This window comes from Equus asinus, chromosome 23 (genome assembly GCF_041296235.1).
Source record: "Equus asinus isolate D_3611 breed Donkey chromosome 23, EquAss-T2T_v2, whole genome shotgun sequence".
Taxonomy (NCBI): Eukaryota; Metazoa; Chordata; class Mammalia; order Perissodactyla; family Equidae; genus Equus; species Equus asinus.
In genome coordinates, this window is record NC_091812.1 from 65,188,559 (window position 1) to 65,211,689 (window position 23,131).

Consider the following 23,131-nt stretch of genomic DNA (forward strand, 5'->3'; position numbering starts at 1 on the left):
TGAAAGAAATCACAGGCCTAAATAAAGGGAGAAAAATATTGTGTTTATAGATTCAAGTAAATATTGTGTTCATAGTGACAAGGTCAGTTCTTCCCAAATTGATTTACAGGTTTAGCACAACTCCTTTCAAACTTCTAGAAGATTTTTTGGTTTTAGATATTGACAACATTATTCTAAAACATATATGGAAAGGCAAAAAGCTAATATAGCTGACATAACCTTGAAAATGAAGAATAATGTAGAAGGAATAAGTCTACCCAATTTTAAAAATTGGTATGTAACTTATATAGACTGTGTGTTATGGGTGGAGGGACAGACAGATAGATCAGTGGAACAGAGCAGAGAACCCAGAAATAGACCTGTGCAAATATCCCCACACGGTTTTTGACAAATGTGCAAAAAGAACTCATGCAGGAAAGACAGGCTTTTCAACAAATGGTTCTGAGGCGTTTGGACATCCTTAGGCAATACACAGACCTTCACCAAATTCTTACACCTTTTAACTCAAAACGTTTGTGAACATAAAATTATAAAACTTCTAGAAAAAAAAAGGAAAAACACTTCAGGATCTAAGACTAGCCAAAGATTTCTTAGACTTCATACCAAAGCAAGACACAAAAAAGCAAAAATTGTTAAATTGGATCTCATCAAAACTAAAAAGTTTTGCTCTGAAAATGCCCCTCGTTAAGAAGATGAGAAGATAAACTCCAGACTGGGAGAAAATATTTGCAGACAGTGTATCTGACAAAGGGCTAATATTCAGAATAAAGAACTCTCAAAACTGAGGCGTAAAAAAAGAAAAACAAATCTAATGAGAAAATGTGTGAAAGACATAAAGAGACACCTCACCAAAGAGGATACACAGGTGGCAAATAAACGTACGAAAAGATGTTCGACATCATCAGCTTTTAGGGAAATGTACATCAAAGTCACAGTGAGATGTCACTACACAACTGTCAGAATGGCTAAAATTTAAAAAAAAAAAAATGGTGACAGCCCCAAATGTAGGAGAAACTGGGTCATTCATCCATTGCTGGTGGGAATGTAAAACTGTTCAGCCACTCTGGAAAATATTTTGACAGTTTCTTAAGAAACTAAACATGCAACTACCATATGATCCAGAAATTCCACTCCTGGGCATCCATCCCAGAGAAAGGGAGGCAAGTTCACACAAAAACTTGTACATTAATGTTCACTCAGTTTTATTTCTGAGTCACACACTGCTCTGATCTCCTTCAATGGGTGAATGACTAGATAAGCTATGGTCCTTCTGTAGCAGGGTACACACCTCAGCAATCAGGACTGGATTACTGATACAGCAACAAGCAGAGAAATATTAGTGAAAAAAGACTGAAGTCGGTCTTTCTGTAACCTAATTTAAAAAGTGGCATCCTATCACCCAGGCCGTATTCTATTTGTTAGAAGTGAGTCACCAGGTCTGACCGACACTCAGAGGGAGGGAATTTCACAGGGGTGTGAGTTCCAGGATGGAGACTCAGTCGGGACTGTCCCAGAGGCTGCCCACCGCAGCAGGTAACCACAGTGCCCTGCTAGGGCAGGTTGAAGGATCTTCTGGCTGCTTCTGGTGGAATTGAAGCAACACTCGGGGGAGAGAGGGCCTGTCTGGAAATGCCTTGAATCGTCCTTGAAGGATCATTTGAAAGAAGTCCAGGATGCCAAAGGCAAGAGTCAGTACGTACAGTGGACATCTGGTAAACCGGGTCGTGAGGAGGAGCAGCTGCCAGCCGAGGAGAGACACTGCCCCACCCTGAACACCACAGCTGCGGGGCCCAGCAGTGGAACATCACTGGGAGAACCACAGAAAGCGCCCCGGGGAGACTCCCCACCATACCTGGCCCAGAGGCCGTGTCAGCAGATGGAGAACGCACCCACACGTCAGACTCTGCCTCCTTCCCTTTGTCCTCTGCCCAGCTCAGCCTGGAGGCTCCAAAACTGCAAAGTAGGATGGGGAAAAGAGAAAAACAGAAGGAAGGGAAGAGAAAGATACAGGGTTCCTTCTGGAAGCAGCCTGATCACAGTGCCAGGTGGGTGGATGGAGACGCAGGGGAAGAGTCCTTCTAGGCTGGGACGGGGCACTACCATGTGAATCGAGACAGTGTGCCTGACTCCATTCACTCTCCAATCGTCCACTAGGTGAGAGGAAACAGAGAGGTCACAGGGCCTGCCACATTTTTATCTAGGGGCAGGAGGGACTATCCCAGTGAAATAAATTTCACAGGGGCCACAGAGGATGAAAATAAGGGGTTTTAGTTACATCCTCCAGGAAGGGTTCTGCAATGTCCCAGTTATGATGAGGCACAGCTGGCCCTGTTTGGCCATGCTTTCCAGCCAAGAGGTGATACCCACGAAAGTACACCTTCTATTGCATAAATGTAACCACAGCTGTCCCTTGAATATCTGGCAGCCTTGTCTTGTAACACTGTATTCAGGTCACTGATGCATTTGCTCTGACAGTGTTTTGCGTTTGTCCAGCCTGAGGGTTGTGTTGAGGGATGTACCCACCAGAGCACGTGAATGCGTGTCGACAGCCCTCAGAGCACTGCCAGGGCCAAGCAGGGCTGAGAATGGGTGTGACGGCTTCCTGGAAGGATGAAGGATGCCCCTCTGTGGAGACCTCTCGGACTCCAGGAGGCCACTGCAGTCCTGGCACCTCTCACCCCTCTCCCCAGAAGCCCCCTACTCCTCTGGGCTTGGGGTCCTTCAGCTGAGAGTTACACCCTTAGCGACCATGGCTACTGGCTGGAGCAGATCACAGCCCTCGGAGAAGCTGGGAGGCTGCAGGGCAACGTGCATTCATGGCTGACTGGCTGATATTAAGTGACACCCATTTCAGAAATGGCTGCTCTCGTTACCTGCCACGGATACACCTTGGAACTTTTTAAACAGAGCAGTGAAGACTGTGGGTCCAGATCAGTCATGAAATCTGGGTTCTGCCATCTACTGACCCAAGGCCCTCTGGGAGATGGCTCCATCCTGCAACCTCAGTTTTCCCAGATTTAAAACTAGAGGTTAAACAGCATGCCCTCCAGAGCTAGAGTGAGGGTTAAGTGAGGTGACACAGGGAAAGCACTCAGCCTGTGCCTGGTGTACAGGAGCCTTCAACAGGTGCTGCCTCTTAATAAAGCATCAGTGCAGACAAGCCAGGCTCCCCTGGCCATGCGACTTGGTGACAGAACATGAGAGTGGGCACCTCTCCCCAGGCATGCCCCAGACCACCCTTGGAAACCAGAGATACGAGCACCTGGTGGAGGTGAAGACCTGCATTTGTGCCTGCTTGTAGCAGAGAGGACTTCTCCCTCGTCAGGCCAGGGCCCCTCAGGCGGACCACCCTGACGGCAACCTAGATCTGCCCTGCCCACTGCCTTCCTCCATCCCCCGGAGGAGGTGACCCCCACATTCACAAGGAGGCTCCTTGTCAGAAAAGAGGGACGCCAAGTCCTGAGGCAGGTTCCGGCTGCTATAACTCACCGTGAGCCTCCATTTCCAACCGTGTAGGCTACCATCCTTTTTCACGTTGATTGTAGTCAGGAGCTTCTAAAAGCGCGCCCTGGACCTGCTGGACTCCACAGCCCCACGGGGTCCCCTCTGGTGCATGAGAGTTGGGCCCCCTGACTGGTGTCTATAAAATGATGGGATGTCACTTCCATGGTTAGGTTACAAGACTGTGTTCTGTCTCTCTCACCCTCTCTTGCTTCTTGCTCACTAACTCTGCAGGAGGCCAGCTGCCTAGATGTGAGGTGTCCCACAGGAAGGGCCCTGGCAAAGGGCTGACAGCTCCAGCCGATGGGCAGCGCTGAACAGAGGCCTTCAACCCAACCTATGCACAGACCGGACTCCTGCCCACAGCCACGGGAGTGAGCTCGGAGGAGCAGCTCTCCTCTCCCTCCTGTCTTGAGAGAACGGCAGACCCCCCAACACCCAGATCGCAGCTTCTGAGACTCTGAACCAGAACCACCCAGCAAAGGGCACACCTGGATTCCTGACCCACAGAAACTAGGAGATAATGAAGGTTTGCGGTTTGAAGCCACTTAAGATTTGCTATGTAGTAATAGACAACTAAAACCACCGTTAGGTCTTAAACCATCCTAAAAACCTTCTCGAGTTAATCCTTTATTCCCATTGAAATACTCTCATTAACACAAATAAATAGCTCATGAGAAATCGGCACGCAATTCTGACGCCTACGCACGGATCATGAGTAAGCGTCTGACACTGTCCCTCAGTTACCTAACAGTTACCACTTGCATTTCATTCAGGGCCCATGTGGCATCCTACTGTTTCCTTAATCCACTTTTCTACCTTTCATTTTTTAAATGGAGCTAGGCTTTTGAAAAAGAAATATTGAGTGGCGCCTCTTACAATATTGCCAGCTGTTGATGAATTGGAATCAGACGTGGGGCTCCGGCGCGGAAACGTCTGTATGCACGTCCCCACAGGACACTGCCCGGTTTCTGGGTGAATCACCCCATTGCCTTTCTCCAAAGCCTCAAAGGACACTAGTGCCAGCAGGCTGGCGATTGAAAGTGTCCTCAGCCCCCCGGGCGCGGCAGAGGGAGGCCATCCACTCTGGGGGCCAAGCCCACGGAACGGCCATGGTTTTTCTTTCATGGTCTCCTCCAGACGTAGGCACTCCAATTTATCCTTTTCATGAGTTTTCTGTTCCATTGTTGGCTGTCATTTCTGTCACTTCCTCCTTGTTGTCACAGCACAAATGGAAGTGCACCAGTCACCTGGGGTCCTTTTGTGTCTCTTGTCACCTGGGGGTCCGCACCCAACAGACTTTAAATGATTGATGTTCTGTTTTCAGTCTCAAAGCGGGACAGGAGCCCTCTTAGTCACCTTGTAAACCAGTGTCCAAAGACTATTTTCACAGACGTTTTGTTTTTTAATTGTGGTAAATGTGCATAGCATAAAATTTACCACTTTAACCATTTTCAAATGGACAGTTCAGTGGCATTAAGCATATTCACAGTGTTGTGGAACCATTGCACCATCCGTCTCTAGAACTTTTTCATCTTCCCATGCTGAAGCTGTGACCCCATTAAACACTACCTCCCCCCCTCCCCCAGCCGCTGGGTACCACCGTTCTCCTTTCTGTCTCTATGGATTTCATCTGACTCTCTTTCTTATTGGGGTTCCTATGAGCCCTCAGAAGATGGGCCTATGATCCCACAACCCCAGCAGAGTTGAATACTACATGGGGCTGTCCCCAGCTGTGGGGCACCCCCGCCCAAGACACCTCACTTGGGCTCACGCATGATTTCCATCTGCTCTCAGGACCCACCCCACTCAGTGTCTCCCACTCTGCCCTCAGGAAACCTGGAGCCAGCTTCTGACTCTGAGATTTCCCCATGCCAGGCTCCAGCACCGGCTCAGGGACACATGTGCCCAGCTGCTTGGGGATTCTTTCAAATCCCCCTCATGGCACCAGCTGGGGAGAACACACCCTGGCAGGGCGAAGAACGCTGCAGCTCCTTTCAAGACCCCACACCCTCCTTGTGAGCGCCCGGCCTTCCCTTGCAGGCCCGGAGGACACAGGACAAGTTCAGCCCATCGCCCCTTGGAGGGTCTCCCCTGGAAAGCCTGGCCTCTCTTAGAAGGCAAGGGGCCTTTGTTCTTGGGGCGGCCTGAGATAGAGGAGTCCTTGGAACCGCCTGCAACGAATGGCTGCACCTTCCATCCTGGATGTAGAACGAGCTTCTGGGAGTCAGTGGACGCCAGGCCGGAGCACTGCATGGAGGCGCCGGTTCTCTCTTTGAACAAACCCTGCCACGCTTCTCTGAGCGATTTTTCAACTAGGCCTCCACTTGGGGACTCTGAGCTGTCCAATTTTAGCAGGAATCCTGATAAGACAGTGTGGTACGCTGATTTATAATAAGAAATATGTATGTATCTGTTCTTGGCTTACAGCTCTCAAAACCCTTGGAATTTCTTAAGCATGGCGAGTGACCCAGATGTCTTTTGTTACGGTGATGTGGTGACTCTGGACCCACTAGAAGGATGGGGACTGGTTGCCGGGGGAACCAATCATGTGATTAGAGGGTTGGAACTTTCAGCCCCACCCTGACCTCCTCCGGGAAGGGGAGAGGGGCTGGAGGTTGACTCAACTGCCAATGGCCAATGACTTAGTCAGTCATGACTGCATAATGAAGCCTCCATAAACAGCCAAAAGGACACCTCGTTGGCTTTCGAGAGCTTCCACACTGGGGAACAAGAAGCTTCCACGGGCCATGATGATGGCCCCAAGATCCTTTGTTCGGGACTCACCCTATGTATCTCTTCATCTGGCTGTTGGTTTGTATCCTTCAATATTTTTTGTAATAAATTGATAATCTAGTGAGTAAATGGGTTTTCTTGAGGTCTGTGAGCCATTCTAGCAAACTAATTGAGCCCGAGGACAGGGTTGTGGGAACCTCTGATCTATAGCCAGTCGGTTAGAGGCACAAGTGACAACCTGGTCTTGGGATGGGCATCCTGAGTCGGAGGGGGTCATGGGAAGCCCCCGTTTGTGGCCGGTTGGTTGGAAACACAGGTCACAGCCTGGGTGGTCTTGTGGGACTGAGCCCTTGCCGTGTAGATTCTGACACTAACTCCGGGTAGATAGTGTCAGAACTGAGTTGAATTCTCGCACAACCTGCTGATGTCTGAGAACCGCTTGTTGGTGTAGGGAACCCCCACATACACACTGGAATTGGGTCCAGGAACCCTGTGCAGTCAGTTCAGCCAGAATCCCTCACCCCTGGTGTCTGAGTATCTGATGGGGTCCCCCATTGCCCACCTTCCCCAGGTGAGGTCTGATAGCTCTGTTCTGCCTTCAGCGAGAATCCTGTTAGGTCGATTCAGCCAGGAGCCTCCTCCTGAGGTCCCTCTCAGTCATCTTCCACCCCTGCTCCTGGGCTCTGAGCTCCACTTGCCCAGTTGTATTCAGAGTGGAGCCCCATCTCACTCCCTCAGTGCAAAACCCCATTGTAGTAGCCCCCTCTTGAACATAATGGCCTTCCAGTTCTTTTACAAGTGTCAGGAATGACATTTCCTTTAACAGTGTCCCAGATGTCTGTTGTCTCATAGGGACGGGCCGAGGGTGGGTGTCAGGGTGACCGGGCAGTCAGGGAAAGCAGGCAGGATGGTGGCCAGGAGGCTGTTTCGGTAACAGGCAAGAAATAACAGGGCCTGTGGGAGTCCTGCAGCCCTCTTCCAGAAGACTATTATTTAATTTTTAAGTTACGCTACAGTTCCTTCAGAATAACTCTCTCATTCAAGAATCAGTCTAACAATCTTGGAAAATTCTGGTTATGAGGACACAGGAGAAGTCTCTGCCTGCCCTGGAGGAGACGGACAAACAGGGTGGGAGCGGCCGGCTCTTTGGACCGACTTTACCGTGGGCAGCGTCCCTGGATGAGGTCCAGCGCTAAGCGCCGCCGTGTAGGCGTTTCTAAGGACCGCGCTCTGGACTGAGCGGCAGTCGGGTTCCCCAAACTGATTGTCCCAGGCCCCTTTCAAGCACCAGACTGGAAAGAAGGATGAATTAAGGCAGGTGTTTCAACTAAATGATAAATGATATTATCATAAATGATCAACGTTGTTGAGGGGGACATGAGAGCTGCCTGCGGCTCCTGAACACCCAACGGTCTTCTGGAGGCTGGTGCAGCCAACACCTGGAACCTCACCCATCTGTCAGAGGGTCTCTACTCGAAGCCATGCCCACTGAGAAGTCAGCTCGGAGGGTTCTTGACAGCCTGCATAAACTTGTGAATCTCTCCAAAACTCTCACTTACAGCTATCTTTAGCTTCACGTGAATTTTCTTATCAAAAGTGTGTGTGTATGTACATGTGTGTGTTTGTGTACTTGTATGCATATCTATCTGTTGCTGATTTTTATACTGCTGCTGACATGACGCGGATGCCACCACTCGTCATCACAGAAGCTGCCACGAAAGTGCCTGGTCCACCAATCGCCACCATGATCTCAATTCTTCAGGCTTACTGGCCCCACAAAATCGATCGAGTCACACTTTGTATCTTCCTGTTAATCTACCCCACCGGTTGGATTAAATAAGTAGAAGTGTTCCACGGAGGGGACCAGTCAGGTCTCGCTTGTGTATATCAGACATCACTATATCACCTGCTCACGGACAGACAGGGAATAGTGACTTCGCCTTCCCTTTACCTGAGAGAGTCATCATATCCCTTAGCCCTTACAGAGACAGAACACAGAGAGGCTGTGTGACCTCCAGGGTGTTACTCGGAGCGGACACGGCCACACGGCGGCCGGACTTCACTCTGTGTGCCAATGCCCTGGGTTCTGCTGCCTCCAGAGATGGAGAGGGAGGGGAGAGAACCTGGAGGAAGGCCTAGCCCCCCGTCCCCTCTGGTGATAGAGCCTTTGGGTCACATCTCCCACCTGCACTGCGCTCTCTCTGGCACGCTCCACGCCCCCAGACAGGCTCCTCGCTCGGCTTGGACCTCTTTCAGTCTTCCCCACTCCCTGGACTCAAACACTGTCTCCACCATCAGTTTGGTGTAGGACTGACGTTCTAGCATCCACAACATCCTTTTGTGTACCTGATGTTTTCATTCATCAATGACACTTTCTTCTTGCATCTCAGATACTAGCTCCAGCATTACTCTCATACATGCAGAAAGGACATCAACAAACAGCAAGTTGGCTGTGAAAATTCCAGCTATCCTGAGGATGGTGGGAGGTCTGATGAGGCAAGCAGAAATGGGAAGAAAGAGCCAGGACCAAGAGCCTCATGAGGTCCCCTCCTTCACAGAGACAACTTGGCTAAAAGGAGGGGCAGGGGGATATTAAGGCCCAGCCAGGGCCAGGCTTCTCTGGGGGAGGACAAAGATTTTCTTAGTGGCCTGAGGAATGTATGAGCAATCTGTGCTCCTTGATGCTGGCAGCAGACAAGGAACAAACAAGATGAGACCCCTGTATATTCTGTGCCTCACAATTGGTCATCTTCCTCAGGAAGCAAAGGATTTCTGCCCCAGTGGTGAGCGGATCAATGCAGAAAGCCCCTCTTGCAAAGGCGACAGAAGGGGAAGGCGCTCTCAGTGCACAGCTCCTGCAGGGCAGGCGCAGGCTCTGAAGTTCACCACCCTGAGGACCAGGGCGCACCGAGCCTGCTTCTTTGAAGGGGCCCGAGGCCGCCACTGCTCCTATAGTAATTAAAGTGGCCCAGAGCTCGGCTTCCACACAAGAACCTCAGGGCCATGTGCACCTGCTCCCTGTGGGCTGGTGACAGAAGTCACAGGAGGCAGAACCAGAAGATCCCCAGTGGCTACTTACAATATGGTCAGATGGAAGACCTGCTTCTCTGCTACTTCTGTATCCAGAAATACAGCTGCTTCCACCCGGGAGGCGGATGAGCCATGCAGCTATCATCTTCATCCACAGGAACAAACAAAACCGACGATGCCCGGTGTGTCGTCAATGAGAGCGGGACCGGTCCCCTGGCCCCAGCATTGCAACTCAGGGCTGATGGACTTGCACAATATGTCCCCATTTCCCTCTACAAATGCAGGAACAATAATGCGTGTTTTTTCCCTAGTGAAGCAGCATGACATGTGTTCCACAGAATTGGTTGGAGTTCCTCAGAAGAAAGGCACCATATGATTACACAGTGCTGGATCTTCACCTGGGACCCGGGGATCGACTTAGTCCCATGGGAAAGCCCGTGCAGTGCGGGAGGTCAAAACACAGTCCTCCTGGAGCCTCAGAGGAGCCTGGAGCCGGGAGCTTCTACTGAGAGAGTTTAAAATAAAATGAAAAACCCGCTTTCCTTTTCCCAGTCCTGAGACTTAGATTAAAGAAATGAATTGGGTGTGTGTGGGCTGTGTGTGACTCTGCATGAGCCTACGCATGCATGTGCATGTGTACACGTGTGTGCCTGTGAATACCTGCGTGTGTCCTGTGTGTGAATTTGTATATCTCTGTGCACGACCATATGAGTGTGTGAATGGGCATCTGTGTGCACGTGTGTGTGTTCTCTAGTAGTGGTCACTTCTGGTCCAGGTTCCTTCTTGTCCAAGCCGAGTGTTGCCTTCCAGCTCCCCCCTAAGTCCCGATCGTCTAAAGTTAGAACTGAGGCCAGCCGATCTTGTGTTTTTGGAGTAGATATATTTAGTTTTCTTCCTGTTGTTTTTGATGTTGTTGCATTTTTTTGTTTCTTTTACTCAAACTGTACATGAATATTAGTTTAACTTAGTTAGCTTTCTTGAGATATAACTGACAATATGATTGTACGATGTTTAAAGTGTACGTCATGATGACAATACACATGTGCAGGTGAAAGAACGCCTTTCATCCAGTTAATTCTCACACGCATCGCCTCACATTTTTAGATATGTGTGTATATATATATTTTTTTCTTTTGGTGAGAATATTTAAGTTCCACTCTCTTAGCAAATTTCAATTATACACTACAGTACTAGCAACTATTGCCACCATTTTGTACATCAGATCCTCAGACCGTATTCATCTTATAGATGAAAGTTTGTACCCTTTTACCAACCTCTCCCCATTTCCCCACCCCCAGCTGCTGGCAACCGCTTCTCTGCTCTCTGTTTCTATAAATTTGACTTGTTTTTAAGATTCCACATGTAAGTGATACCATGCAATATTTGTCTTTCCTTGTCTGGTTTATTTCGCTTAGCATAATACCCTCAAGTTCCATCCATGTTGTCACAAATGGCAGGATTTCCATCTTTCTCATGGAAGAATAATATCCCATTTTATAAATATATATATATATGCACCAATCTTCTTTATCCATCCATCCATCCATGGGCACTTAGGTTGTTTCCATGTCTTGGCTATTGGGAATGATGCTGTAATGAACATGGGAGTGCAGATATGTCTTCGAGATCCTCTTTTCATTTTCCTTGGGTAAACACCCAAATGTGGGATGGCTGGATCACCCACTTTCAACTTTTTGAGGATCCTCTATACTGTTTTCCGTAGTGGCTGCACCAATTTACATTCCCACCAACAGTGCACCAGGTTCCCTTTACATCTCAAGGAACTAGGAAAAGATGAACAAAGTAAGCCAAAGTTAGTAGAAGGAAGGAAATTAAAAAGATCAGAGCAGAAATAAATGCAATAGAAACTAAAAAGATGCTAGAAAGGATCAAAAAACTAAGAGCTGTTTTTTTGAAAAAATAAACAAAATACAAAACCTTTAGCTATTCTTACCAAGAAAGAAAAGAGAGAAGACTCCAACAAATGAAAGTCTAAATTCTACTACATCTCTTTTAATGTAGTTTACTGGGTGCTATGCAAATATACAATTTATTATTGATGATGCTGACTTTACTTCTTCAAATGGTCTGGAATCTAGACTCTCAGTAGAAAGCTCCCTGCTCCCTCCACTGTCTCTCCTGCAGGTAGCACAGGGGAGGACCCTGGGGCAGGGGAGCATCCTGGGGTAGGGAACATCCTGAGGCAGGGGAGCATCCTGGAAGAGGGGAGCATCCTTGGACAGGGGAGCATCCTGGGGTAGGGAGGATCCTGGGGCAGGAGAACATCCTGGGGCAGGGGAGCATCCTGGGGCAAGGGAGCATCCTGGGGCAGGGGAGCATCCTGGGGCAGGGGAGCATCCTGGGGCAGGGGAGCATCCTGGGGCAAGGGAGCATCCTGGGGCAGGGGAGCATCCTGGGGCAAGGGAGCATCCTGGGGCAGGGGAGGATCCTGGGACAGGGGAGCATCCTGGGGCAAGGGAGCATCCTGGGGCAGGGGAGCATCCTGGGGCAGGGGAGGATCCTGGGGCAGGAGAGCATACTAGGACAGGATTGCTGGAAGGTTCACAGTTGATTGGCTCTTCACAAATGCTGCCAGCCCACAGGGGCTGCCGTGCCCCCATCACCTGCCCATTCCGCTTCATTCTGGTATTCCAGCTATTGACAAAAGGGGCCTAAGCTGGTAAGAGCCTCCCGCCTTGACCTTCAGCCCTTCACAAAGCCCATCTTGGGACACTGACGTGGAGGCCGTGGGTGAGAGGTCTCCCGGGATCATCAGGTTCAGTGAGGCGAGGGCAACAGCCTCCTTATAGGCTTGCGGCACTGTGAGGGAGAAACACAGCTGCACTTGGGAAGGGGTGTCGCTCTGTATTTCAACCGGATCCGTGGGATTCACTGAGTCCTCACCAACAGGTGCTATTCTGTATCGCAGAAACAAAGTTAAACCTTTTCGATGAAAGTCAACCTATATTAAAACTGGGCAAGTACGTGGGATGGGAGGAAGTTTGATTGAATTTTAAAGCAAATGATAAGGATTTTTCTGAAAAGAAATGACATGTGAAGGCTATTCTTCGTAATGTCCAGTTCTGGAAGGTGAGTCACAGAAACTTTGATCTTTATGATTAATTAAGAGTATGTCAAATAAGTGTCATGGGCCTCAGAAGGAATTTGTTTAGAATGTAAAGGTGGCTCCTAAATGAATAAATGGCCACAGCTGGCCTTCAGTAATCCATGGAAGCAAAGCCTAGGACTAACACAGACTGCAGAACAACACTAACCATCTTTATTCAGAGAATAGTTTAAAGCACTGTTTCAATAGCTGTATTATAAAATCTTTAGCTTCAAATATTTAGACAATTTCATTCTTTATTTCAATCTACTTGTTTGACTTGCCCCTTAAAACTGTTACAGATGTGTATTTTAAAGGCACACAATATGACGGAATGAGCAGGGACTTGAAAGTCTGAAAACCTGGGTCATGGGTCTGAAAGCCTTGTGACCTTGAGCATATGTGACCTAGAGCAAATCACTTCACTTCTCTGCGAATTAGGATCCTCATCAATAAATAAAAACATGGCCCCTTGTCCAGTTTTCAGGGTGATCCAGTGAGAAAGGGCATGTGAAAATATTATGTGTTGTGAATATTGTCAGTTGTGATTTTATTAGTCATGGTAATATTAATAATTACATTTTCGACATGATATATTTAACTCCCACCAAATCTTTAACTTCAGTGGTAAACACAGACATACCAGCGTATCCACCTCGCCCGTCCTGAAATGAAAACACAGCGAAGCCAGCACTTAGCTGGGAGGTGAACCCCACGCTCGGAACCCTTGCCTGCTGACAACAATGAGTTGAGCCAGTTCACGGGAGGAAAACTTAGCATGATGTTTCCATTTACCAAGATAAAACAGCAGGTCACCTGCCTGGACCGTACACTGTTCAACGGGGAACTTTGATGTCACGAAGACACAAGTCTGAAAAATGTCTTCCTGTTTAAAATGCAGTTTCCATTTAATCAAACACTACAGACGTAGCTGTGCTTTTGCAAGGATATAATATTTCAAATTGTAAGATCTAACCCAAGATACGACATGGCAGCTGTTGCCTAATGAGATGGGACAGGACAGGGATTTTCTCGATCCAATTTCATCCACCTTGGAGGGTGAATGGTCTTCCCATGTGTGGACAATATTCCCCTCAGTGATTTCATTTGTTCATGGGTTGCATAGACTGTTGGAGGGGCCGGACCTCACAGATTATGCAGGCCCACGTGCTCATTTTACACATGATTACACTGGTGCCTGGAGGGGCCATGTGATGCAGTGACCTGAGGGCCAAGGTCAATCCAGGGTCCGTTCACCAGCTCTTGGCCCAGCCCCTCTGTGCTCTGAGTCTCCGACTGCACAGTCAGTGTTCAGTCAATACAAAGTCAGTATTTGAATTTTTAAAGGAGCACAAAGAAAACAAATACAAGAAAACTGGAGTCATACAGACTCAGACAGGAAGTAGCAGGTGTGGGAGAAGCTCCAGGGCTTACGGTGGCACCTTTGCTCCAGCGCCAGCCTCCCTGGAGCAGGCCAGAAGGCAGAGGAGTATTGCTGACTCCAGACAGCTGAGTCCTCGCTCCCGCGACAGCACCTCATCCAAAGAAGTCGAGGTGGAGATCTGCCGTCTGCCTAGGGAGCTGCAGGAGAATGTCGGCAGCTGTACTTAGGGCCATGGAGGGCCGGCTGGCCTGGCAACATGGACACACCCGGCAAATGGCCTAAGGCATACCCTGACAACAACCTGTATCCCTCAGAGGAAAATGAGGCATGGCTTGCAGTTTCAAACCGGGTCTAAGTGAGCAGCAAGCACCCTCCCCTTGGTCCCAGGGGAGGGCCTCCAGGACAGACAATGGCATTACAGTGCATGGTGAGGCCCTGCAGGCCAACGTGGCGGGGAAGGAGCTAGGCCATCCAAAACCAGGATACAACCTGCTGTGGGGCCCAGGTGCTTACCTGGGATGCTTCCCAGGGCTGGTGCATTCTTCCTCACTTTCTTACTCTGCAGCTTTCGATGGAGCCCCGTTGCAATTTGTTGGATAAATGAGATGGTGGATTTCTTCCCATAAGTTAGGTTTGGTTTTTATGTTTCGGATCAGTAAAATTTTTTTTGCTCTTCTGATAGAAGACAAGCTGGATCTTCATTTCTCAAAAGGTGTATTCCTGAAAAGCTAAGAGTCAATCCCACCATAAAGCAAAGATTATTTTTAATTGAGAACTAATGTCAGCTGACTCCTGGAGGGACTCCGAGTAAATCCCCAGGAGGCTCCCCTCTCGGGGAGAGACTGGGTCCTGATCAATCACGTTGCTCAGGTGGCCTTGTGCATAGTGAGTATACTTGAAGCGGGACATCCCTGGAAGGTGATGTTCTTTCTGAATCGGCAGGGACCTGCTCAGGAGCCTGGCCAGTGGTCCAGCAGGAGGAGAGCAAATTGGGCCAAAGCCACTTCCAGGAGCCTCCAGGAGCAGACACGTCCTCAGGTGGGGAGGCTGGAGGAGGCCAAGGCTGGTTGTATGAAGCAACATGGCCTCGAGAACCCCAAACAGACGTGCAAGTCAACCACACAAATGCTGACCTGCATGGCAGAAAGGAGATTTTTATCTCGATGGAAACAGGCAAACAGCCAATCGCCCTCTGAGCTTTATATCATCAGGATCATTGTCCCAGCAGCTGGCTAATTGACACTTTCTGGCAATCCTCAGTGCTCAACCCACCATAACACCAAGATTTCCACCCATGGCCGAGGTGTGGGTGACCCAAGGGGAGGCTGGACGCCCAGAGAGGGAAGAGAGTGCACCTTCGACTCCTCCTCACCCCAGAGCGCCCCTGGGTTCCCTCCCCACAGTGGTTTCCATTATTATTAAAAAATATATATAGTGATTAAACGCAAAAATAAAAACAAAGCCTGCAGCACCTCAGCTGTTGCTGCAGCGCTGTGCAGACACGCAATGCTAGCCACCAGTGCTGTTTATCCTCTGGGTCTTTCATTCTGCGTCCATTTAACAAATATTTACTACCTGCCATGGAGACACAGATAGAAAGATGTGGCGTCCTTCCTCCGAGGAGCACTCAGTCTAATGAGGAGACAGGCATTGAACAGACTGTGTCCACACAGTGTCAATGGGTCGTAAAAAACATACATGCAAGACACCGAGAAGGCAAGGAGGGCAGCCTGAGTGCATCCATGCGCAGGGGTGCTGGGGAAAGCTATGGGGGGCAGGGTGAGAGGGCACATGGTCTTGGGGAGGGACAAGGGGTGGCAGAAACAGCCATTCTGGAAGCACAAGGGGTGGTTCGGGGAACCACAGGCGGGAAGCCAGGGCATGGAGGTGGCTGGGAGGTGGGAAGCCACCTCAGGCAAGCAGATACCATCTCAACAAGGGGCATTATGCAAGGGCTTTGAGCAGGCGACGCCAGCACCCAGCACCGTGCAAGCCAGAGCCTTCTGGCCCCAGGCTGGCAGGGTTGCAGGCAGCTGCGTGGGGAACCCAGTGCCCAGGAAGAAGGTTATTCTGAACAAGAAGGCAAAAGCTGGAACCAGGGCCCTTGTTCCATCTGGAACAACCCTGATCAACAGAAAGAGTTCACGAGACACATCTCTAATTCTAGCTTGTCTAGAACTCACTTTTAACAGGTAAAAAAAAAACAAAACTGGAATTAATTTTTATAATAAAAATGATTTCACCCAATATAGCCAAAATATTATCATTTCAACATGTACCAAGAAAAGCATTAATGAGCTATATTTCATTCTTTTTTCCATACCAAGTCTTTGAAACTTGGTGTGTATTTTGCACATACAGCACATCCACTCTGGACCAGCCACGTTTCAAGTCCTCAATAGCCACGTGCGGCTGGTGGCGGAGTGTGGTCCAGCGCTGGTTTAGGCTCGCCAGTACACATCAGAGATACGTGTTCCCTATTCTGGCCATAACTGCTCCGAGCGCCATACTTGCTGATATCTCTTTTCCAAAAGGTACATCAAAATGAAACAGTTTCCCCTGTCACAGGCAGACAGCACTCTGAGACTTCCCCTGCAAACTGAGGACCAGGTTGGTGGGAAAAGTCATCTTAAAATAAACATGCACTCCATCGTTCTCTTTGATTTCCAAAGCTTGGAGAGGAGAGGGTGGCAGGGGACAATTTGCATTTTAATAAACACTGCCTCTTGCAAAATGATTCTCAACGTCCTTAATGGACACCTCCCAATAACAATAATTAACACCAGAAGGTGCTGTGCCAGCATTTGCTAATGAGCGCCCTCCCAGGCAGGCCCTGTTTTGATGGACTTAGAGCAAAGCTTTTAAGTAACTCAACTTGCATGGGGCTGGACACGGAGTCGGGTTTATGTAGCTCGTTTCCCAGAAAGCAGGCAGTTCAAGTAATTCATATCAGGCCCCAAGAGGGACTGGTATTAAGAAGCAGGACTAGAGCAGAGGAAATCTGTAGCCAAGTTTTCAGTACCTCCTCCTCAGGAGGGGCACTAGGTGTTCATTTTAAAAGTGCAAGCAGGCAGTGGGGACATTAGCAGCCTCACATGGGTGTGTCCGCTCTGCCATACTGGCCCCCATCTCATGACCAATGCTCCACCCAGCACCATCCGTAAGTTTGGTTGAGGATCTGGCTGTAGCCAAGGGCCTGCTGGATCCCCGGATACTTGCTACAGCCCACCCCCTTGGGCCCTCCTGCAGGCTTGTTCTTAGCCTGCGGAATTCCCATCCCCAGCTCGCTAAGGTCTTTGGCGCCCTTCCCTACTCAGTTTTGACAACAGCTGGTGGGATTTGTATGCGTAAGATCACCTTCCCACACATGCTGCCAGGGCCCTGCAGCAACGACACTCCTGAGAGATGCTCACTCACCTTGACTCAACGTGAGCCAACCACCCAACCGAACACTCGGCATGGCTGAACTCCATAAGTCTTCTCCACAGCCCCGTGAATTCCGAGTCCTCAATATCCACATGGTGCAGGTGGGGAAACCAGGCAGGTTGAGTACCTTTCTCTGGGGGCTCAGCAGGACCTGCTGAGGCTGGCTGGCTCCAGGAGCAGGGCTTTCAACTACTAGACTCTCTGGCCTCCTTCATTTGGCTGTGGTGAATTTCTTGTCTTGTAAGGTTATGAGAAACATACACTGTGACAGGCAGAATTCTTAAATGCCCCCAAAGATTCCCACCCCCTCATACATGCTCTGTGATTAATCCCCTCTCTGTAAGTGAAGGCAGAGCCTGTGAGTATGATGGGGCAACACCATACTTAGATTACTAAGCAGTTGACCTCCAGTTGATCAAAATGAAGATCCTCCAGGTGGACCTGACTGAACAGGTGAGCCTGAAAAGGACTGGGCTCATCCTAAAGGAAGAGATAGTCTGTGAGAGAACCGATGGAAGGGACCACATGGCAAGGGCCTGAGGACATCCTGTAGGACTCCCAGACAACAGCCAGCAAGAGAACAGGGACCAGTCCTACAACCAAGAGGAGCTGAATTCAGCCCACAGCCACATGAGCACGAAAGGGGACCCTGGAAAGGAACATAGACACCTTGAGAGCAGCATTGGGAGACCCTGAACAGATGATCCAGCACGCATTCCTAACTCACAGAAACTGAGATAATGAATATACGTTGTTTTAAGCTGCAAGGTTTGTGGTCATTTGATATGCAGCAAAAAAAAAACCCCAAACATTCTTTTTTTCATTTGCAGGTTGGACTTATGTCTGATTATCAGTGTTTGTGAAAGGGTTATTGGAAATACCTTCCTACATTGATACACCATTATCCCCCAAAGTGTGCAGCGTACATTAGGGTTCACTAAGCGTTGTACCTTCAATGGGTTTGGACAAATGTGTAATGACATCATCCACCTTTTTAGAATCACACAGAATCACTGCCCCAAAAATCCTCTGCACTCTGCATGATCATCCGTCCCTCCCTATAATCCCACACAACCACTGATCTTTTTACTGTCTCCAGAGTTTGGACTTTTCCAGAGTATCACATAGGTAGAATCACACAGTATGTCGCCTTTTCAGATTGGCTCTTTCACTTAGTAATACGCATTTAAGTTTCCTCCACGTTTTTTGATGGCTTGATAGCTCATTTCTATATTTTTTAGACTTTTAAATGGTTTTATTAATGTATAACTAATTAATACAATTGTAAGATATTTAAGAGTACAATGTGATGATTTCATATACATTGTAAAAGGATTCCCCCCATTGAGTTAATTAACACGTCCACCACCTCCCATGTTTACCCTCGTTTGTTGTTATTGAGAACATTTAGTTCTAGCCTTCTACGGATTTCAGTAATAGGATACAGCGCTGTCAACCAGGCACTGTTCTGTCCCTTAGATCCTCAGACTACTCATCTTACAACTGAAAGCTCGTACCTCTTCACCAACCTCTCTGTATTTTCCCTACCCCCAAGCCCTGGCAACACTTTTCGACTCTCCGTTTCCATGAGTTAAACATTCTTTTTTCTTTTTTTTAGATTCCACATATAAGTGATGCCATGTACTATTTTTCTTTGTCTGGCTTATTTCACTTAGCATGATGTTCTCATGGTTTATCCATGTTGTCACAAATGAAAAGGTTTCCTTTTTTTAAAAAGCTGAATAATATTCCATTGTATATATAAATAATCTCATTTTGTTGATACAGTCAGCAACCAATACTAAATTGGTTATTTATTGTCAGAGCTTGGTTATTGTGAACAATACTGCACTGAATGTAGGAGTACAGATATCTCTGAGATAATGGTTTCATTTCCTTTGGATACGTACCCAGCAGTGTGATAGCTGGATCGTATGGTAGTTGTATTTATAATTTCTTAAGGAACCTCCATACTCTTTTTCCATGGTGGCTGCACCAGTTTACATCCTCACCAGCAGTGTATGAGGGTTCCCTTCTCTCCACATCGTCTCCAACATTTGTTATCTTTTGTCTTTTTGATAATAACCATTCTAGTGGGCCTGAGGTGGTATTTCACTGTGGTTTTAATTTGTATCTCCCTGATGACTGGTGATGTTGAGGACCTTTGCAGGTACCTGTGGCCTGTCTTCTTTGGAAAATGTCTATTCAGGTCCTTCGCCCATTTATTAATTGGGTTATGAGACTTTTTCATGTTGTTGATGATTTCCTTTGCTGAGCAGAAGCATTTTAGTTGGTGTAGTCCCACTTGTTGATTTTTCTTTTGTTGCCTTTGCTTTTGGTGTCAAATCCAAAAAATCATCTCCAAGATCAATGACTAGGAGCTTACCTCCTATGTTTTCTTCCAGTAGTTTTGTGGTTTCAAGTCTTATATTCAAGCTTTTAATTCATTTCAAGTTGATTTTTGTGTATGGTGTAAGATAAGGGTCCAGTTTCATTCTTTGCATGTGGATGTCCAGTTTTCCCAACATCATTTATTGAAGAGACTATCCTTTCTCCATTATATATTCTTGGCTTTTGTGTCAAAAATTAATTGACCATATATGTGTGGGTTTATTTTGGGGCTCTATATTTTGTTTCATTGATCCTTGTGTTTGTTTTTATGCCTATACCATACCGTTTTGATTACTACAGCTTTGTAATATATTTTGAAATCAGAAAGTGTGATACCTCCATCTCTGCTCTTCTTTCTCAAGATTGCTTTGATTATTTGGGGTCTTCTGTGGTTCCTATGAATTTTAGGATTGTTTTTTCCATCTCTGTGAAGATACCATTGGAATTTTCGTATGAATTGCATTGAATCTATAGGTCACATTGGATAGTATGAACATTTTACCAGTATTGATCCTTCCAATCCATAAGCACAGAATATGTTTCCATTTATCTGTCTTCTTCAACGTCTTTCATCAATGTCTTATAGTTTTCAGTGTATAGATCTTTCAACTCCTTGGTTCAACTTATTCCTCACTATTATATTCTTTTTGGTGCAGTTGTAAATGGGATTGTTTTCTTAATTTCTGTGATAGTTGGTTATTAACAGCTCATTTCTTTTTAGCACTAAATAATATTCCATTGTCGGTGTTTATCCATTCACCTACTGTCTTAGAAACCTAGTGCTGCCACAACAAAATATCATAAACCTAGTGACTTAAACAACAGAAATTTATTTTCTCACAGTTCTAGAAGCTTGAAGTCCAAGATTAAGGTGCCAGGAGGTGTAGTTTCTGGTAAGATGTCTCCTCTTGGCTTGTAGATGGCTGCCTTTTTGCTGCGTCCCATTTCTGGACACCGTCTTTCTTCTGTGTGCACTAGAAAGAGAGATCTCTGGTGTCTCTTCTTCTTCTTACAAGGACACCAGTCCTATTGGATCAGGGCTCCACCCTTATGATCTCATTTAACCTTAATCACCTCCTTAAAGGCCCAATCTCCATATACCATCAAATTGGAGGTTAAAGTTCCAACACATGAATTTTGGGGGGGACACAACTCAGTCTATAACAACTACAGAAGGACATCTGGGTTGCTTCCAAGTTTTGGCAATTATGAATAAGAGTTACGAAACGTTGTTTCAGGCTTTTGTGTAGGCATAAATTTTGAACTCATTTAGGTAAATATCAAGGAGTGTGGTTACTGGAGCATATGATAAGAGTGTATTTAGTTTTTTAAGAAATTGTCAAACCATCTTCCAAAGTGGCTGTGCCATATTTTACTCCCACCAATGAGGAACAAGCATTTCTGTTGCTCTGACTCCTTGTCAGCACTTGGTGTTGTCAGCGTTTTAGATTTTGGACATTATAATAGGTGTGTAGTGGTATCTCATTCTTGTTTTAATTTACAATTCTCTAATGCATAAGCTGCTGAATATTTTTCCATAGGCTTATTTGCTCTCCATATATCTTCTTTGGTGAGGTATCTGTTCGGGTCTTTTGCTCATTTTTGAATTGGGCTATTTGTTTTATTATGATGGAGTTTTAAGAGTTCTTGGTGTATTTTAAACAACAGTCCTTTACCAGATGTGTCTTTGGCAAATATTTCCTCCCAGTTTGTGGCTTGTCTTCTCATTCTCTTGGCAGTGTCTTTTGCAGAACAGAAATTTTAATTTTAATGAAGTCCAGCTTATCAGTGATTTCTTTCATGGATCATGCCTTTGATGCTGTATCAAAAAAGTAATCACCATACCTAAGGTCATCTGGATTTTCTCGTATGTTATCTTGTAGGAGTTTTATAGTTTTATATTTTGCATTTAGGTCTATGGTTCATTTTACATTAAATTTTGTGAGGGCACTAAGGTTGCATCCAGGTTCATTTTTTTGCATGTGGATGTCCAGTTGTTCCAGCACCATCTGTGGAAAAGACTACCTTTCCATCATTGTATTGCCTTTGCTCCTTTGTCAAAGATCAGTTGACTATATTTATGTAAGTCCAGTTCTGGGCTCTCCATTCTGTCCCCTTGTTTCATTTCTCTTTTCTGTCACCAATATGCATGTCTTGCTTACTGTAACTTAGCAGTAAGTCTTGAAGTTGGGTACAGTGAGCCCTCCAACTTTGCTCTTATTTTTCAATATTAAGTTGGCTATTCTGGGTCTTTAGTTCACCACATAAACTTTAGATATTCGCAAAATAACTTGCTGGCATTTTTATTGGAATTGGGTTGAACTTATAGATCAATTTGGGAAGAACTGACATCTTGAAAATATTGAGTCTTCCTATCCATGAGCATGGGACATCTCTGCATTTATTTACTTCTTCTTTGATTTCTTTTATTAGAGTTTTGTAGTTTTCTTCATATAGATCTTGTACACATTTTTGTTAGATTTATACTTAAGTATTTTATTTTTGATCGTGTTAATGTAAATGATAATGTGTTTCTAATTTAAAATTCAAGTTGCTCATTGCTGGAGTATAGGAAAGGAATTGACTTTTGTATTTTAACATTGTATTTTGAAACCTTACAATAATCACTTATTAGTTCCAGAAGTTTTTTCACCAATTCTTCCAAATTTTCTAAGTAGACAATTATGTCATCAGTGAACAAAGACAGTTTTATTTTTTCCTTCCAAATCTCTATGGCTTTTGTTTACTTTTCTTGTCTTCTGCATTAGCTATGACTTCCAGTATAGTATTGAAAATGAATGGAGGGAGGGGGCATCCTTGCCTTGTTCCTGATCTTAGTGAGAAGACCTAACGTTTCTCACCATTAAGTATGATGTTAGTTGTAGGTGCTATGTAGATGTTTATCAAGCTGAGGCAGTTTCTCTCTATTCTTAATTTGTTGAGAGTTTTTATTGTGAATGGATATTGGATTTGTTTGAATACTTTATCTGTGTCTATTGATATGATCATGTGATTTTTCTTCTTTAGCCCATTGGTGTGATGGATTACATTAATTGATTTTCAACTGTTGAGCCAGACTTGCATACCTGGGGTAAACCCCACTTGGTGTGGTGTGTAATTCTTTTTATACATTGTTGGATTCAATTTGCTAATATTTTGTTGAAGACTGTTGCATCTATGTGAGAGATATTGGTCTGTAGTTTTCTCTTCTTGCACTATCTTTTTCTGGTTTTGGTATTAGAGTAATGCAGATCTCATAGAATAAGTTAGGAAGTATTTCTTATGCACCCATCCTCTGGAAGAGATTGTAGAGAATTGGTATAATTTCTTCCTTAAATGTTTGGTAGAACTCACAAGTGAGCCCATGTGGGCTTGGTGCTTTCTGTTTAGAAATTATTAATTGCTGATTCAATGTCTTTAATAGATAAGACTCTTTAAATTGTTTATTTCTTCTTGTGTGAGTTTTGGCAGGTTGTTTCTTTCAAGGAATTGGTCCATTTCAGCAAGCATATCAAATTTGTAGCCGTAGAGTTGTTCATAGTATTCCTTAGTTAGCT

The 23,131-nt window shown here is 46.3% G+C and overlaps 1 long non-coding RNA gene across 1 annotated transcript; it reads right to left on the minus strand.

The window, feature by feature from the left end:
• Positions 1 to 10,661: 10,661 nt before the first annotated feature.
• On the minus strand, positions 10,662 to 22,536 carry LOC139041729 (uncharacterized). Its single transcript, XR_011497488.1, has 3 exons — positions 17,175 to 22,536; positions 14,271 to 14,890; positions 10,662 to 11,051 (listed from the first exon to the last, which is right to left on the minus strand). It is a non-coding gene; the product is annotated as an uncharacterized lncRNA (long non-coding RNA).
• Between the last annotated feature and the right edge of the window lie 595 nt (positions 22,537 to 23,131).